Consider the following 13,331-nt stretch of genomic DNA (forward strand, 5'->3'; position numbering starts at 1 on the left):
CCACGAATACAAATTCCATCTAGACACCGTTGTCCTAGAGCACACAAAAAACTATACATACATCGGCCTAAACATCAGCTCCACAGGTAACTTCCACAAAGCTGTGAACGATCTGAGAGACAAGGCAAGAAGGGCCTTCTATGCCATCAAAAGGAACATCAAATCAAACATCAAAACCCACTGCCTTTTATGGTTGTGAGGTCTGGGGTCCGATCACCAACCTAGAATTCACCAAATGGGACAAACACCAAATAATGCATGCAGAGCAGAATTAATGCCGATACCCGCTAATGATCAAAATCCAGGAAAGAGCTGTTAAATTCTACAACCACCTAAAAGGAAGAGATTCCCAAACCTTCCATAACAAAGCCATCACCTACAGAGAGATGAACCTGGAGAAGAGTCCCTTAAGCAAGCTGGTCCTGGGGCTCTGTTCACAAACACAAACAGACCCCACAGAGCCCCAGGACAGCAACACAATTAGACCCAACCAAATCATGAGAAAACAAAAAGATAATTACTTGACACAAAAAAACAGAGAAACTAGAATGCTATTTGGCCCTAAACAGAGAGAACACAGTGGCAGAATACCTGACCACTGGGACTGACCCAAACTTAAGGAAAGCTTTGACTATGTACAGACTCAGTGAGCATAGCCTTGCTATTGAGAAAGGCCGCCGTAGGCAGACCTGGCTCTCAAGAGAAGACAGGCTATGTGCAACACTGCCCACAAAATGAGGTGGAAACTGAGCTGCACTTCCTAACCTCCTGCCAAATGTATGACCATATTAGAGACACATATTTCCCTCAGATTACACAGACCCACAATGAATTTGAAAACAAACCCAATTCCCATATCTATTGGGTGAAATACCACAGTGTGACATCACAGCAGCAAGATTTGTGACCTGTTGCCACAAGAAAAGGTCAACCAGTGAAGAACAAACACCATTGTAAACACAACCCATATTTATGTTTATTTATTTTCCCTTTTGTACTTTAACTATTTACACATCATATGACATTTGAAATGTCTTTATTCTTTTTGAACGTTTGTGATTTTGGTAATTTTAATTGTTTATTTCACCTTTTTTTTAAATTATCTATTTCACTTGCTTTGGCAATGTTAACATATGTTTCCCATCACAATAAAGCCCTTGAATTTAAATGTAAATTGAATTGAGTAGAAAGGGGAGAGGTGAAGGGAGGCTATTCAAAGTGATTTATTTGGTATTTTGCAATCGAGAATTTCTGCAGCTAGAAAGGCCTAGAAAGGCCTACCTCTGTCAGACCGTGTGCTGTCCCACCCAGCAGCACACACACGCATGCACGCACGCACGCACGCACGCACACACACACACACACACACATATACACACACACACACACGTACACATACACACACAAAGCTAGCATGGAGAAGGAGAACATGGCAGGGCATGCCTTGGCCAAGGGCCACCACAGTGAGACAGCCAACCTGCCCTACCCTAACAGACACACCTTGTACTGTTCTGGTCTGAACCCTGAACCCTTTCATAGTGTGCTGACAGCAGGCCTGGCTCTATAACAGGAACAGTCGTACAAAACAATTGTGAAACATCTGGGGGGGAGGGGGGGGGGGGGGTTCTCAGGGGTGGGGTGGGAGGGGGTTTTCAGGGGTGGGGGGGTTCTCAGGGGTGGGGGTGGGGGGGTCCTCAGGGGTGGGGGTGGGGGGGTTCTCAGGGGTGGAGGGGGGGTTCTCAGGGGTGGAGGGGGGGTTCTCAGGGGTGGGGGTTCTCAGGGGTGGGGGTGGGGGGGTGGGTGTTCTGAGGAACCATTGCAGACAAGAGGGTTGGCTCTATAGTACTGACTGACAACAGGCTGATTGGTTCTCTGTCTGTGGCTCCTCAACCAACTGAACTAGACAGAGAAGAAGAAGAGTGTTCTGTACGACTGTACTATCAGCCAGACCTGCTGTATCAGGACAACTTCTGATGGAATTTAAAAAAAAACGAGTTAGTTGGTAGACATACTTTGTGTGCTGGGAGGGATTCTTTCTTGGTTCAGACATTACAGTGCTATATTTTATTTATTTAACCTTTTATTTAACTAGTAAAGTCAGTTAAGAACAAATATCTTATTTACAACGACGACCTACCTTGACCGAACCTGGACGGCAATGGGCCAATTGTGCGCCGCCTTATGGGACTCCCAATCACGGCCGGATGTGATACAGCCTGGAATCAAACCAGGGACTGCAGTGACGCCTCTTGCACTGAGATGCAGTTCCTTAGATTGCTGTGCCACTCGGGAGTTCCAAATGACTAACAGCCATACCTGTGACCCATAGACCCATACAATCAACATGAACACTTAACCCTCCCCCGAACCCCGCACTGTAGTCGAGAGGGGTTGCTGGGTAAACTGATCATTCAAGCAGACAAACCCAGCCCGGACATGAATTTTACATTTACATTTGAGTCATTTAGCAGAGGCTTTTATTCAGAGCGATTTACAATTATTGCATTGATCTTAAGATAGGATTGTGATGTGTTGTTTTTCAGCTGTCTACATTTTCTCTTAAGAGTATTTACCAGCGAAGTCAGTGGTAGTAGGAAAAGACAAGTACAGTTGTTATTTATTTAAGATGCTCTTTTAAAGAGGCACTGTAGGGTTTCAGATGTTTCCGCGAAGATGTTCGACTATTGGGGTGGAACACACACACACACACACACACACACACACACACACACACACACACACACACACACACACACACACACGCACAAACACACACACACACACACACACACACACACACACACACACACGCCTATAGAGAGGTTATGTCAGAGGAGAGCAGGGTATCATGCTTGTGCGCACAGCAACCAGGAGTAGTCATCCACAACCCACAGACACATAGTAGTCATCCACAACCCACAGACACAGGGTAGTCATCCACAACCCACAGACACAGGGTAGTCATCCACAACCCACAGACACAGGGTAGTCATCCACAACCCACAGACACAGGGTAGTCATCCACAACCCACAGACACAGAGTAGTCATCTACAACCCACAGACACAGAGTAGTCATCTACAACCCACAGACACAGGGTAGTCATCTACAACCCACAGACACATAGTAGTCATCCACAACCCACAGACACATAGTAGTCATCTACAACCCACAGACAGGGTTGTTGATGGTCTGGTCAGTTTACCATAGTGTTGATGGTCTGGTCAGTTTACCATAGTGTTGATGGCCTGGTCAGTTTACCATGCTGTTGATGGTCTGGTCAGTTTACCATACTGTTGATGGTCTGGTCAGTTTACCATACTGTTGATGGTCTGGTCAGTTTACCATACTGTTGATGGTCTGGTCAGTTTACCATGCTGTTGATGGTCTGGTCAGTTTACCATGCTGTTGATGGTCTGGTCTGGTCAGTTTACCATGCTGTTGATGGTCTGGTCTGGTCAGTTTACCATGCTGTTGATGGTCTGGTCTGGTCAGTTTACCATACTGTTGATGGTCTGGTCTGGTCAGTTTACCATGCTGTTGATGGTCTGGTCTGGTCAGTTTACCATACTGTTGATGGTCTGGTCGGTTTACCATACTGTTGATGGTCTGGTCTGGTCAGTTTACCATGCTGTTGATGGTCTGGTCTGGTCAGTTTACCATACTGTTGATGGTCTGGTCAGTTTACCATACTGTTGATGGTCTGGTCAGTTTACCATGCTGTTGATGGTCTGGTCTGGTCAGTTTACCATACTGTTGATGGCCTGGTCAGTTTACCATACTGTTGATGGTCTGGTCAGTTTACCATACTGTTGATGGTCTGGTCAGTTTACCATACTGTTGATGGTCTGGTCAGTTTACCATACTGTTGATGGTCTGGTTAATTTACCATGCTGTTGATGGTCTGGTTAGTTTACCATGCTGTTGATGGTCTGGTCAGTTTACCATGCTGTTGATGGTCTGGTCAGTTTACCATACTGTTGATGGTCTGGTCAGTTTACCATACTGTTGATGGTCTGGTCAGTTTACCATACTGTTGATGGTCTGGTCAGTTTACCATACTGTTGATGGTCTGGTCAGTTTACCATACTGTTGATGGTCTGGTCAGTTTACCATACTGTTGATGGTCTGGTCTGGTCAGTTTACCATACTGTTGATGGTCTGGTCTGGTCAGTTTACCATAGTGTTGATGGTCTGGTCTGGTCAGTTTACCATACTGTTGATGGTCTGGTCAGTTTACCATGCTGTTGATGGTCTGGTCAGTTTACCATGCTGTTGATGGTCTGGTCTGGTCAGTTTACCATGCTGTTGATGGTCTGGTCTGGTCAGTTTACCATACTGTTGATGGTCTGGTCTGGTCAGTTTACCATACTGTTGATGGTCTGGTCTGGTCAGTTTACCATACTGTTGATGGTTTGGTCTGGTCAGTTTACCATACTGTTGATGGTCTGGTCTGGTCAGTTTACCATACTGTTGATGGCCTGGTCAGTTTACCATACTGTTGATGGTCTGGTCAGTTTACCATACTGTTGATGGTCTGGTCAGTTTACCATACTGTTGATGGTCTGGTCAGTTTACCATGCTGTTGATGGTGGTCTGGTCTGGTCAGTTTACCATACTGTTGATGGTCTGGTCAGTTTACCATACTGTTGATGGTCTGGTCAGTTTACCATGCTGTTGATGGTCTGGTCAGTTTACCATGCTGTTGATGGTCTGGTCAGTTTACCATGCTGTTGATGGTCTGGTCAGTTTACCATGCTGTTGATGGTCTGGTCAGTTTACCATAATGTTGATGGTCTGGTCAGTTTACCATACTGTTGATGGTCTGGTCAGTTTACCATGCTGTTGATGGTCTGGTCAGTTTACCATGCTGTTGATGGTCTGGTCAGTTTACCATACTGTTGATGGTCTGGTTAGTTTACCATACTGTTGATGGTCTATACATTTTTAAAGATTATTTTAAAGATTATTCAAGTATAAATTACCACATTTACCATAGATTGCCATGGATGACCTGTTGTTTCCAAAATCAACAAAGCTTCCGGTAACGTTGGTGATTTACCTGTAGCTTAGCAACCCTAGTGACAGCTGTTGAAATAGTTTTAGAAATCCGTTTTATGAATCGATTGTAAGGATTCTGCTCTTTCAAGATGGGGACGTAGTTCTGTACCCAGACCCATAAAGATATCTAAAGATCTCCGGTCAATAACATTGATTTGGATTTGATATTAGTTTATTATTCTGTGTCTACTTGAGGTATTTTTTGTTATTGCTTTGTAACATTCCAAACCTCATTGTTCCTCATTGAAAAATGTCCTGCTTGTGAACCTGCATCAACAGTGACTCCTGATTGGTTTTAGACTAATGTCCCAAACTTTTATATGTATCCACACCTTTCTGTGATTCGGTCATTACGAATGGGTGTGTCTGAAATGGGTGTGTCTGGAATGGGTGTGTCTTAAATGGGTGTGTCTTAAATGGGTGTGTCTGAAATGGGTGTGTGTGAAATGGGTGTGTCTGGAATGGGTGTGTCTGAAATGGGTGTGTCTGAAATGGGTGTGCCTGAAATGGGTGTGTCTGGAATGTAAGTGAATGAAATGGGTGTGTCTGGAATGGGTGTGTCTAGAATGGGTGTGTCTGAAATGGGTGTGTCTGAAAGGGGTGTGTCTAGAATGGGTGTGTCTAAAATGTGTGTCTGGAATGGGTGTGTCTGAAATGGGTGTGTCTGGAATGGGTGTGTCTGAAATGGGTGTGTCTGGAATGGGTGTGTCTGGAATGGGTGTGTCTGAAATGGGTGTCTGGAATGGGTGTGTCTGGAATGGGTGTGTCTGAAATGGGTGTGTCTGGAATGGGTGTGTCTGAAATGGGTGTGTCTGGAATGTGTGTGTCTGGAATGGGTGTGTCTGGAATGGCACCCTATTCCGGTTTATAGAGTTAATCAATTTACTTGTGTGTCCTTTGTCTGACACAACTTTTGTCATTTTTAAAGAATGTCCCTGGTGTCCATGGTAACCCCAGGCAATGGGCCAGTATATCTGACCTCTGACCTTGTGTTTCCACCAGCCAATAGGGGCTCAGAGAGAGACCAGAGAGACATTTCCCCCCCTTCACTGATACAGCTGACAGAACTACCGGGAGACAAAGTGAACATACGCTGGGAGACTCTCACTAGACGAACAGGTAACCTAACACACACACACACACACACACACACACACACACACACACACACACACACCTGAACAACACAATAAATACCAAGTATCTTTATTATTATTCTTGAAAGACAACCAAATGTTACTTTCCCTGGCTGATAGCTATCTTGTCTTGGGGTTACTGGCCTCTTGGTTACCATCAGACAGACATGTTACAGAGAGGGGTAACAGGGGGTCTGGTTACCATCAGAGAGGGGTAACAGGGGGTCTGGTTACCATCAGAGAGGGGTAACAGGGGTCTGATTACCATCAGAGAGGGGTAACAGGGGGTCTGGTTACCATCAGAGAGGGGTAACAGGGGTCTGGTTACTATCAGAGAGGGGTAACAGGGGTCTGGTTACTATCAGAGAGGGGTAACAGGGGGTCTGGTTACCATCAGAGAGGGGTAACAGGGGGTCTGGTTACCATCAGAGAGGGGTAACAGGGGTCTGGTTACCATCAGAGAGGGGTAACAGGGGGTCTGGTTACCATCAGAGAGGGGTAACAGGGGGTCTGGTTACCATCAGAGAGGGGTAACAGGGGTCTGGTTACCATCAGAGAGGGGTAACAGGGGTCTGGTTTCCATCAGAGAGGGGTAACAGGGGTCTGGATACCATCAGAGAGGGGTAACAGGGGGTCTGGTTACCATCAGAGAGGGGTAACAGGGGTCTTGTTTCCATCCGAGAGGGGTAACAGGGGGTCTGGTTACCATCAGAGAGGGTTAACAGGGGGTCTGGTTACCATCAGAGAGGGGTAACAGGGGTCTGGTTATCATCAGAGAGGGGTAACAGGGGTCTGGTTACCATCAGAGAGGGGTAACAGGGGTCTGGTTATCATCAGAGAGGGGTAACAGGGGTCTGGTTATCATCAGAGAGGGGTAACAGGGGTCTGGTTATCATCAGAGAGGGGTAACAGGGGGTCTGGTTACCATCAGAGAGGGGTAACAGGGGGTCTGGTTACCATCAGAGAGGGGTAACAGGGGTTCTGGTTACCATCAGAGAGGGGTAACAGGGGGTCTGGTTACCATCAGAGAGGGGTAACAGGGGTCTGGTTACCATCAGAGAGGGGTAACAGAGGTCTGGTTATCATCAGAGAGGGGTAACAGGGGTCTGGTTACCATCAGAGAGGGGTAACAGGGGGTCTGGTTACCATCAGAGAGGGGTAACAGGGGTCTGGTTACCATCAGAGAGGGGTAACAGGGGTCTGGTTACCATCAGAGAGGGGTAACAGAGGTCTGGTTTCCATCAGAGAGGGGTAACAGGGGTCTGGTTACCATCAGAGAGGGGTATCAGGGGGTCTGGTTACTATCAGAGAGGGGTAACAGGAGTCTGGTTACCATCAGAGAGGGGTAACAGGGGTCTGGTTACCATCAGAGAGGGGTAACAGGGGGTCTGGTTACCATCAGAGAGGGGTAACAGGGGTCTGGTTACCATCAGAGAGGGGTAACAGGGGGTCTGGTTACCATCAGAGAGGGGTAACAAGAGTCTGGTTACCATCAGAGAGGGGTAACAGGGGGTCTGGTTACCATCAGAGAGGGGTAACAGGGGGTCTGGTTACCATCAGAGAGGGGTAACAGGGGGTCTGGTTACCATCAGAGATGGGTAACAAGGGGTCTGGTTACCATCAGAGAGGGGTAACAGGCGGTCTGGTTACCATCAGAGAGGGGTAACAGGGGGTCTGGTTACCATCAGAGAGGGGTAACAGGGGTCTGGTTATCATCAGAGAGGGGTAACAGGGGTCTGGTTACCATCAGAGAGGGGTAACAGGGGGTCTGGTTACCATCAGAGAGGGGTAACAGGGGTCTGGTTACCATCAGAGAGGGGTAACAGGGGGTCTGGTTACCATCAGAGAGGGGTAACAGGGGTCTGGTTACCATCAGAGAGGGGTAACAGGGGGTCTGGTTACCATCAGAGAGGGGTAACAGGGGGTCTGGTTACCATCAGAGAGGGGTAACAGGGGGTCTGGTTACCATCAGAGAGGGGTAACAGGGGGTCTGGTTACCATCAGAGAGGGGTAACAGGGGGTCTGGTTACCATCTGAGAGGGGTAACAGGGGGTCTGGTTACCATCAGAGAGGGGTAACAGGGGGTCTGGTTACCATCAGAGAGGGGTAACAAGGGGTCTGGTTACCATCAGAGAGGGGTAACAGGCGGTCTGGTTACCATCAGAGAGGGGTAACAGGGGGTCTGGTTACCATCAGAGAGGGGTAACAGGGGTCTGGTTATCATCAGAGAGGGGTAACAGGGGTCTGGTTACCATCAGAGAGGGGTAACAGGGGGTCTGGTTACCATCAGAGAGGGGTAACAGGGGTCTGGTTACCATCAGAGAGGGGTAACAGGGGGTCTGGTTACCATCAGAGAGGGGTAACAGGGGTCTGGTTACCATCAGAGAGGGGTAACAGGGGTCTGGTTACCATCAGAGAGGGGTAACAGGGGTCTGGTTACCATCAGAGAGGGGTAACAGGGGTCTGGTTATCATCAGAGAGGGGTAACAGGGGGTCTGGTTACCATCAGAGAGGGGTAACAGGGGGTCTGGTTAACATCAGAGAGTGGTAACAGGGGTCTGGTTACCATCAGAGAGGGGTAACAGGGGTCTGGTTACCATCAGAGAGGGGTAACAGGGGTCTGGTTACCATCAGAGAGACACACTGTAGTAGAAGGATATCTATCCCAATCTATTCTCTCCATTCCTGTCTGGTCCGTCTGCACCTGGTCTGGTCTGTCTGCACCTGGTCTGGTCTGTCTGCACCTGGTCTGGTCTGGCTGCACCTGGTCTGGTCTGTCTGCACCTGGTCTGGTCTGGCTGTGGGTGCACCTGGTCTGGTCTGTCTGGCTGTGGGTGCACCTGGTCTGGTCTGTCTGCACCTAGTCTGGTCTGTCTGCACCTGGTCTGGTCTGTCTGGCTGTGGGTGCACCTGGTCTGGTCTGTCTGCACCTGGTCTGGTCTGTCTGCACCTGTTCTGGTCTGTCTGCACCTGTTCTGGTCTTTCTGCAGCTGGTCTGGTCTTTCTGCACCTGTTCTGGTCTGTCTGCACCTGGTCTTGTCTTTCTGCACCTGGTCTGTTCTGTCTGCACCTGGTCTGGTCTGTCTGGATTGTTGGGATTCACCCACAACTGGGGAAAGCTATTTGAAATGATGTCATCTTTATTCTCCCTAGGCAACATCTCACCTAGTTCTCACTTAGGGCAGTGCCATTTCAAACCGTTTTTCCCCCCGACAGGGAAACGTGTGCTCCCTCAACAACAGACAACAGACTGCGGACAGAGTATTTATAAAGACACTCACAGTGACTCAATCTAGCATGAAAAACTTTGATTTGATTTGATGTTGATTCATGTCTGTGCTCTACAGTTCGTGAAAATGTGTCTGAGATCTCGCTCTGTTGAAGTGCGCTGGAATGTTCAAGTCAACGTGTATGAGTTCATTCAGTTTACAAACCAAGGTTTCTATATTAGGAAGGAATAGAAGGTCTTCCTTTCTTTCATTGTTCTTTATAGCCACGCACAGACTGTCCATAATGACTGGGGTTTCATCTCACACACCAGACTTTAAAGGTACGTAGAATTTGCAATAATCAGAGTCATACTTGTCTGGTGCGATGACTTTATGTTTGACTAAATCCATCTTTATTAAGCCCTGAGCGATTAGTGTTTTTTTTTTTAGGTCGGTTCGGTTTCAGTTCGATTATTAAAAAATAATCTGAATTTTCTTTCTTTGTTTTACATGAAATGCACTATGCATTTTGTGGGATGAATGCTGTAACAACACAGAATAAAACAATGAATTAAAGCCCCATGAAGTTAGTGACTGTCCATTACTGCTGATCACTCATTAACCAACACTTATTCACATTACTTTAATAAAATAGTTCAGTTATTGTGTATATTACATTTGTTTTATATGATAACTTTATTATTTAATTCCAAGTCATCATCTCATCTCTATAGAGCTGCTGTCTGACTAAATGACTATTTTAGTAGTTCTTCAAAGCAACTGTTCTCTTATGTAACCCCTCTTGATCGCACATTCTACTGTCTATTACATAGTAGGCTTTAAAAAAAAACACAGACCGAACAAGCAATGGATTATGGTTATTGTAGTTAATTAGCACGTTTTCTGCTTTAAATTACGTAGAACATTGGTCTGTTGGAAACTACAACTCCCTAGTACATCGCACAGTTTACACATTATCTGATTTATCTCTAGAGAACAACTGCGCAATGTGCACATTGAGCAAAACATTTAAAAAATAATAATAAAAATAATGAAATGGAATTCAAATAATTGAACCTACTTAGGTCAATTAGTTGTTTATAAAATGGAAAAATAAGCAACATTTAAGTTAAGCACTAATATTTATTCAGGTATTGTGTTAAAAATAATAAAAACACAACTATATAAAAATGTTACCACACCAATGTTACCACGCCAATGTTACCACGCACATGTTACCACGCACATGTTACCACGCACATGAATCTAAAAATAGCCTAAAGAGTCCTTCGTATGGTCGGGTACTAGTGGGTAACTAGCCCCCTGGGGAAACCACAGTATTATACCACTGTATTATATTACTGTATTAAATTACTGTATTATATTACTGTATTATACCACTGTATTATACCACTGTATTATAGCTCTGTATTATATTACTGTATTATATTACTGTATTTTACCACTGTATTATATTACTGTATTATATTACTGTATTATACCACAGTATTATACCACTGTATTATATTACTGTATTATATTACTGTATTATATTACTGTATTATACCACAGTATTATACCACTGTATTATATTACTGTATTATATTACTGTATTATACCACTGTATTATATTACTGTGTTATATTACTGTATTATACCACTGTATTATATTACTGTATTATACCACTGTATTATATTACTGTATTATACCACTGTATTATACCACTGTATTATACCACAGTAATATAGCTCTGTATTATATTACTGTATTATATTACTGTATTTTACCACTGTATTATATTACTGTATTATATTACTGTATTATACCACAGTATTATACCACTGTATTATATTACTGTATTATATTACTGTATTATATTACTGTATTATACCACAGTATTATACCACTGTATTATATTACTGTATTATATTACTGTATTATACCACTGTATTATATTACTGTGTTATATTACTGTATTATATTACTGTATTATACCACAGTATTATACCACTGTATTATATTACTGTATTATATTACTGTATTATACCACTGTATTATATTACTGTATTATACCACTGTATTATACCACTGTATTATATCACAGTAATACAGCTCTGTATTATATTACTGTATTATATTACTGTATTTTACCACTGTATTATATTACTGTATTATATTACTGTATTATACCACTGTATTATATTACTGTATTATACCACTGTATTATATTACTGTATTTTACCACTGTATTATTCCACTGTATTATACCACTGTATTATTCCACTGTATTATACCACTGTATTATTCCACTGTATTATATTACTGTATTATACCACTGTATTATACCACTGTATTATATTACTGTAGTATACCACTGTATTGTACCACTGTATTATATTACTGTATTATATTACAGTAATATACCAATGTATTATATTACTGTATTATACCACAGTATTATACCACTGTATTATATTACTGTATTATACCACTGTATTATACCACTGTATTATACCACTGTATTATATTACTGTATTATACCACAGTATTATATTACTGTATTATACCACTGTATTATATTACTGTATTATATTACTGTATTATATTATTGTATTATACCACTGTATTATATTACTGTATTATACCACTGTATTATATTACTGTATTATATTACTGTATTATACCACTGTATTATATTACTGTATTATACCACTGTATTATATTACTGTATTATACCACTGTATTATATTACTGTATTATACCACTGTATTATATTACAGTATTATACCACTGTATTATATTACTGTATTATATTACTGTAATATATTACTGTATTATACCTGTGTATTATATTACTGTATTATATTACTGTATTATACCACTGTATTATTCCACTGTATTATTCTACTGTATTATATTACTGTATTATACCAGTGTTATACCACTGTATTATTTTACTGTATTATACCAGTGTTATACCACTGTATTATTTTACTGTATTATACCAGTGTTATACCACTGTATTATATTACTGTATTATACCAGTGTTATACCACTGTATTATATTACTGTATTATACCACTGTATTATATTACAGTATTATACCACTGTATTATATTACTGTATTATATTACTGTAATATAATACTGTATTATACCACTGTATTATATTACTGTATTATATTACTGTATTATATTACTGTATTATACCAGTGTTATACCACTGTATTGTATTACTGTATTATACCACCGTATTATATTACTGTATTATACCACAGTAATATACCACTGTATTATATTACTGTATTATACCACTGTATTATATTACTGTATTATACCACCGTATTATATTACTGTATTATACCACAGTAATATACCACTGTATTATATTACTGTATTATACCACTGTATTATACCACTGTATTATATTACTGTATTATACCACAGTATTATACCACTGTATTATATTACTGTATTATATTACTGTATTATACCACAGTATTATACCACAGTAATATACCACAGTATTATACCACAGTATTATACCACAATAATATACCACTGTATTATATTACTGTATTATAAAGCACAGTATTATACCACAGTAATATACCACAGTATTATACCACAGTAATATATCACTGTATTATACCACTGTATTATATTACCATATTATACCACAGTATTATACCACAGTATTATACCACAGTAATATACCACAGTATTATACCACAGTATTATACCACTGTATTATATTACTGTATTATACCACAGTATTATACCACAGTAATATACCACAGTATTATACCACTGTATTATACCACTGTATTATACCACTGTATTATATTACTGTATTATACCACAGTATTATACCACAGTAATATACCACAGTATTATACCACAGTATTATACCACAGTATTATACC

The 13,331-nt window shown here is 42.1% G+C and overlaps 1 protein-coding gene across 2 annotated transcripts in view; it reads left to right on the plus strand.

Annotated features, from left to right (window-relative positions):
• LOC115160160 (cingulin-like protein 1) overlaps positions 1 to 13,331 on the plus strand; it is an 85,197-nt gene that overhangs the window by 16,413 nt on the left and 55,453 nt on the right. Inside the window, exons 2-3 of one of the 2 annotated variants that reach the window (XM_029710532.1) lie at positions 6,063 to 6,179; positions 9,690 to 9,746. The gene's annotated coding sequence lies outside the window, so the exon portion shown is untranslated. The remainder of the gene's footprint in view (positions 1 to 6,062; positions 6,180 to 9,689; positions 9,747 to 13,331) is intronic. The other variant, XM_029710531.1, reaches the window with a different exon arrangement.

Source organism: Salmo trutta, chromosome 23 (genome assembly GCF_901001165.1).
Source record: "Salmo trutta chromosome 23, fSalTru1.1, whole genome shotgun sequence".
Lineage (NCBI taxonomy): Eukaryota > Metazoa > Chordata > Actinopteri > Salmoniformes > Salmonidae > Salmo > Salmo trutta.